Raw genomic sequence first — 6,924 nt, 5'->3', positions numbered from 1 at the left:
CTTCCCCGCCTCTCCCCACACCCCGGCCCGCCTCCCCGCCAGCCCCCGGACCGGCCGAGGAGCGGCTTCCCCAGGGACAGCGGTCAGGCCCCTCCGCGGCTGTCCCGCGGGGTTTTATCGCGACAGCGGCGATACAAGGAGAGGCATTGCCGACATTTCCAGAAGGCGATCGCCGGCCCTGCCCGCGCGGCCCGAGCTGCCTGCTCAGCCGATGGGTTTGAGGTAACCCGACGTGAGGGTTAGTGGGAAGGTGCTGCACGGCCCGGCACCGAGTCACGTTTTTCGTTAAAAGTGATTTATTTCGGAATTAGAAGTCTGTGGCTTTCCACAAAGGAGAGGCAGTTTCACAGCCACCCTTCCAAACAGGGTGAGCGGAGGCGAACAGAGACGATCCCTTGCCTTAACGTGTATGGACCTTGGGCTGTTGGCGGCTTTCACCTTCCCTCTTCTCGCCCCGTAGTGGGTAGGGAGCAGAGAATGAGGGAAAGAAGCCAAGTTTTCAGGCTGTGATATTGGGTGATACGTCACAGCGTGCGGCTGGAGGCATGACAATTATTTTTCAGTTCTCTGTTTAGCCCTAGAGCCCATAGAGAATCACAGAACAGCTTGGGTTGGAAGGGACCTTAAAGGTCCCCTATTTCCAACCCCCTGCCATGGGCAGGGACACCTCCCTCCAGGCCAGGTTGCCCAAAGCCCCATCTAGCCTGGCCTTGAACACATCCAGGGATGGGAATCCACAGCTTCTCTGGGCAGCCTGTGCCAAAAAGCAAATAAAGCAAGTCCTGGAGTGTCCTGTTTTCAGCTTTCATTTGGTCTGTATCCTTCAGGCACACTAGATGATTATGCAGAAGTATAATTTCAATGCAATGTTTGCAATACAGAGATTTTAGACACTAATATAAATATATGCCTTTCTGTATTTACCATGTCAGTAGTTCTATTTGTCATCCTATCTTGGCTTTGTTATATAAGAGATTTTGTTTCCTTAAGAAAATAACATGCAATGGACATACACAATGAGCATGTGCTACAAAACACCTCTGTAATCCATACTTGTGGTATTTCCCATTAAGGGATTATGATTATCACTATACTAAAACTTTTAAGATACCGTATGAAAACAGGATGAGTAACGGGAGTAAGTAGCTAGTTGCTGCTTTCTACAGGTCCTTGGGAATTTTGTCAGAGCTTGAAGACAAACTTGCCAGTAAGGGTGGAAGGGGAAGAGGAATCCTGTGATTCACGTTCTGTGACTGTGGCACTGTGGTGAGCTGCCTGTTTTGTTGACACTCTAAAACAGAAGTTTGAAGAAGATAAACTGGTGACTCGGAGTTTCCAAAACAAGAGGCTGGCTACCAAGGGAAAAATCAGAGTAAAATATCGCTGCTTCTGGAAACCCCCTTCTTTTTCCTTTAGTAAATTTAGATTCATTTTGTCAGATAACTTAAATGACATCATAACTGGCTTAAATTTTCATCGTTCAAGTGAAGTGACATAAATTGCAGCTAAAATACAAAGTAATTCCAAAAAATATCTTTAAGTCATTCATTTGAAATTCTGCTGAAACTGTTAATGGTTGTAAAACTCAAATACATCGTGTATCAATTGAAGTTTTGTCTGTGGTGTCCTGATTTTTAGATTAACAGTGCAATTGTCTTTAAATCTATGTTGTAATGGCTTACAGGAAAGCTGTGTAACAATACCTGTTGACTTTCTGTTTCCAACCATAAATCGGTTCATGGCCTTGTGCCTGAAAGACTTTCATTACGCTCAGTCACAATACATGCAGTTGATTTTCCTTTTAATCACTCAGTTTTAACCACTGTTGAGAAATACCTTTATAGTTGTTTTTCTCAATCAATACGAGACCTAACTTGTTTCAGCAGTTTATCACATGTAAAAAATTTTAAACCTTTTTTTTTTTGTTTGTTTCCTGTGCTACTGATTTTTAGTTTAAATCCCTTTGGTATCTCTAAATGTAATCGGAGTCCCTTTTTGCAATAAATGCCAAGTGACCACCAGGAAAAATCTTCAGCAGATTTAAGGATAATCAGTAACTGCTTGTTGGACTCCAGTTGACTTCTCCTCTTTGAATATGCTGAAGATTGAGAAAATAAGCATTGTCATGTAAACCTCCACATATCTGCTTATGCAACCATAGCAGCACCTCAGACTTTGCTCGTGCAGGACATACAACTCCCACCAGTGACGAGTGTGCAATGGACTTACCCAGCACGTGGTCTTAGAGAAGAAAAGCGTGATGGGACTGGACTTCTGGAGGTAATGCGTGTTGAAGCTGCTTGTGCCAGTCCAATTTGCATATTCCCATCGAATGTTAGTGGGATGCAGTGCTCACTAGAAGAAGCTTGACCACATCTCTCTCTAAGCACTGGTATTTTCTACCCCAGTACATTGGAACCATGTGAAGTATTTAAATCTGTAGGAAGTTCTAGAGCAGCAAGCAAGTAAACATTCGGGGTAAATTTTGATTGTTTCTGTCTGAACAACCCCAGGATAAAAGAGGTCAGGATTTAGGTCCTGAGCATGGGACCGGGGAGGAAAAGTAGGTTGGTGCTTTATTCCTGTTCCTGGGGCTGGCTGTCACAACACCTTTGCTCGTTATTGCAGAGGCCCTTGGCAAACACAAGCCCATTAAACTGTGATTTGAAAACGTGCAGTTGGCAATAGGGAAGATGCATAAATAATAAAACAACTGCTAATAAAAACAACTGCTAGTATATGTGATAATAACCTTTTAATACGTTATTTATGCAGTAACCCTTTTTTTTTTTTTTAGCCTAATTAAGTCTGCACTGTTTCTGACAGTGCTGCTGCCACATTTGAATGAGGAGGTGATGTAATTCGTAATCCACCATCTGTCTCATTGTGTCAGGTGATAAATGACCTGGTGCAGCAAGCTGTGCCTTTCCCATTGCTTGTTATCTAATGGACATAATAATAAAAAGGTACTCCGTGGTACTAAAAGAGAAGTTTCAAAATCCTTCACTGTGGCTATAGATAGGATACCTCTTCACGTGGGCTTCTCAGGGTAGATCAGGTTTTTGATAAAACTGAAGCTTTTGTTAAATACTGTTTCTAAATTATAGAGTATTTAGGCCGTGGAGCAAAGAAGCAGCTGCCTCTTGGTTTCTTCTTTGAGTTTTTAACTTGCTGATTATTTGTGAGAATTCCCATTGATCATTTGCATTCTGAAGAAGTCTTTGGTCTGTCTCGCTTCTTCACATGGGAATTTCCACGTAGTGAGATAAGTGCAGGTCCAGAACAAAAAGGGTATTTTTATTGTAATTTTCCTTATACCGTGATCAGTGTTGTAATAAACGTAATTCTCTGTCACGAATTTAAGAAGTATTGACCTTCCTTTTTTTGTTGTTGTTGTTGTTTTTGTTTTTTAATGACTACCTTTTTTTTGGTGGTATTTACAGGTACTTTGCAAATAGGATAATGGCAGGATTTAAGTGGCAGGGTTTTTGCAAGTAGGATTTTACGGCAGGATTTAAAATGGCAGGCCCAGGAAAATGGAATTGTTATCTGGCCCACAAAGTCTGGGGAGGATTGTATAGCAAGCTGCTGTATTTTTAGCAAGGTAGTAAAAAAAAAAGTAAATGGTAAATGATTAAAATCATATAGCAGAAATGGCTATGTCATATGAAGATAATTGAACGCTTACTCGGGTCACTAATGCAATTTTCTGTGAACATGTAACATTTAATATCCATTATCATGATTTATTGCATATGACTCACCTGAGGACAGGAAAATGCTAATCTTAAGTACACTAATCTGTATCACTTAGATAAAACTATTTAGATGAGTATATGAAGTAACAGAGAAGTGTGGCAGTAGTTAGAACATGGACTTCTGTATTTCGCTGTTATATCTCTCATAGAACTTTACTATATTTTGACTATTGGACTTAAGCATGACAGACCTCATTACCTATTAAATATTCTGAAACATTTGAAGAACAGATGCTATTTTTCTCTTAACTACTCACAGATCCTGAATTTTATATGTATATTTAGAGTTGAATAAAGGATTATGTTTTAGAAAATGTGTTTTCATTCAGTAATAGCAGCATCTTTGTCCTTGCTTTCTGTGGTGTTTACAAGCTTTTAAATGAAAATAGAATGCTTATTTAACAAGCTTTTAAATGAAAAGAGAATGTGTATTTGTTTTGTAATAGGTTTGTTTAAGGAATATTTTCTCTTCAAAGTATGTATGAATATTTTGTATTATCCACATACGAAGAATAAAGGAGTTTGATATTGACTTCTTCAACTGTGCTTGTTCTTATCAATGAGAAATTGTTTCCAGTCCTGATATCTTCCGAAACAAAATGTGGTGTGTTCAGCTTCTGGCTGGGATCTCTTTGCCTGCTGTCACCCTGGCAATATAGTGGCACACATGCACAGATCCCTGGTTAATGAGCACCACAACAGGGGAGCACCATGGAAACCCATACCTTTTGCAATCACTTGTGTGGTTTCAGACCAGCCTTCACTCCTCCTTGCTAGCACGTGCCAGACATAAGCTGGGCTGTGCCTGAACGGCAGAACATCTGAATTCTTTTGGAAGCTATTGCATATTGTTTTAAGTGATTGTTTACACGATTTTACATGAAAAGATCTGCATGAAAGTACATGTACCCAGCTATTGCAACATGTCGATACTACCTAGCTGACTGAGCAAAGGGGCAGAGCTGCTCTGAGTTTTTCTAGCAATTTGGAGGGAGGGAGCCCTTGGGAGAACAATACTTCTGAGTCATCCATTATTTCCATGCTGTGCTTCAGCAGCGACGGTGCCCACATGGTGATGACAAGTCCCAGGTATAATGTCAGGATAAACTCAGGAGCTGTCTTGAAGATAAATGATATTTCTTTTCAGCACTATTAGTTTGAAAAAGGCACCCCACTCTTGAATCATTTTGCTGATTTGTTTATTTTGCTATTATCACCTAGATTTCCTTTTTCTCCTGTTGCTTGTGGGATCTGTCCAGTTTTATGATGCCAGCCCTCTTCCTAGCCACCTGCTCTGCATGAACCCAGTGAAGCCTTCTGTGTGGAAATGATGCAGAGACAAAAGCTTGGTAGAGAAGCAGGAAGGGAAAGAGGGGAAGATTTGATGTATTCTGCTTTGACACAGTAACACTGTGGTAATTCCTTCTCTGTAGCCTTTTCAGCATGTGCTGTGTTGGATTCTCCGAGGCCAAATGGAGCCCAGGTCTCCTCATAACTGCACCCATGGTAATAAATGGAACATGCCCTGGACCATTCCTTAACACCAAGGCCAGCTCGTGTGGGATGACTTTCACCCATCCAAAACAGAGAACCTGCACCAAAAAGGTCTGGTAAGAACAGTTCCTGGCTCTTTACACCTGAAGCATGGGGATTGCTTAGGACAATGGTATTTCTTGTGAGCCATAAGGGATTATTGTAACAGATCAATCTTCTGGCAGCAGTCTGAGTGCCTGGGAGCATTCCTTGACACCTCTGAATTTACTAACACAAGTAATCTATGCTAATCTGGTCTCCTACATTCAGGATCATGCTATGATCGTTACTTAGGTGGTGTATAGCCTCAGATGCTTCAACTTCTGCCCCTCTGCCTCTGGGTTTTAACCTTTATTATGATTTTCAGTCTCAAATGCCAGTGTTCTTGATGTTTCACACAAAAGGTGGCTAAAAAATTAATAATGATATAAGCCAATAGCAAACTGGAAAATTTACTTTCAGCAGTTCCTTGGAACAAAATTTTTGTCTTTTTTCCTCCTTTTCTCTCTTTTAAAATCCAAACTATTACACAAGTGCTGGAAACTTGATGCAAAACACTGTCTAGAGTGCCAAAAATCTCCCAGGTCGGTAATTACAGTTTCCAGAAGTACATAATCTGTTGGAGCTCTGTCCTGCCACTTGGGAAGCTACAGTTCTCTCCAAATAGCTGTCAAGCTGTCAGTCATGACAGAATCATCAAGGATAACATTCATTACTTTACTGCAAGACTGGAGAAGTAAATCAAGTGGGTGCGTAGAACAAGGTGGTGAAGTAAGGGCTGAAAATATTAAACATTTGCATTTACTTTCTTCGCATTCTGTGTTGGCCCTTCAATAAGGGTAAAAAATTGTCATGTTTATTTGACAATGAACCTGTGCACCTTGAAATCAAATTAAGATGCAGCTTATCAGTACCTAAAATTAGAATTGAGCATGTTTAGTGCTGTACAAGACCGAATTCTTAATAGAAGCATCCACCCCCATTCCTAGCTCCAGGTTTGAAACTCTTCAGGCTTTGAGCACGTTCAAATGTTGTCCAAGTTCTACGATTCTGAACCATTTCCAATATGTCCTTTTTCACTTAATGAATTGTTATTTTACTTATATAAAACTAATGGTAATGCTAACACCTCTCCTCTCCTCTCCTCTCCTCTCCTCTCCTCTCCTCTCCTCTCCTCTCCTCTCCTCTCCTCTCCTCTCCTCTCCTCTCCTCTCCTCTCCTCTCCTCTCCTCTCCTCTCCTCTCCTCTCCTCTCCTCTCCTCTCCTCTCCTCTCCTCTCCTCTCCTCTCCTCTCCTCTCCTCTCCTCTCCTCTCCTCTCCTCTCCTCTCCTCTCCTCTCCTCTCCTCTCCTCTCCTCTCCTCTCCTCTCCTCTCCTCTCCTCTCCTCTCCTCTCCTCTCCTCTCCTCTCCTCTCCTCTCCTCTCCTCTCCTCTCCTCTCCTCTCCTCTCCTCTCCTCTCCTCTCCTCTCCTCTCCTCTCCTCTCCTCTCCTCTCCTCTCCTCTCCTCTCCTCTCCTCTCCTCTCCTCTCCTCTCCTCTCCTCCTCCTCATTTTTTTTCTTTTCTCATTTTCTCTTCTCCTCCTTGCCTTGCCTTGCCTTGAGACATAAAGTCTCTGATGTTTGTTGACTACAA

This window comes from Anser brachyrhynchus, assembly GCF_964034855.1.
Source record: "Anser brachyrhynchus genome assembly, chromosome: 2".
NCBI classification, from domain to species: Eukaryota; Metazoa; Chordata; class Aves; order Anseriformes; family Anatidae; genus Anser; species Anser brachyrhynchus.
This window is presented reverse-complemented; position numbering follows the sequence as displayed.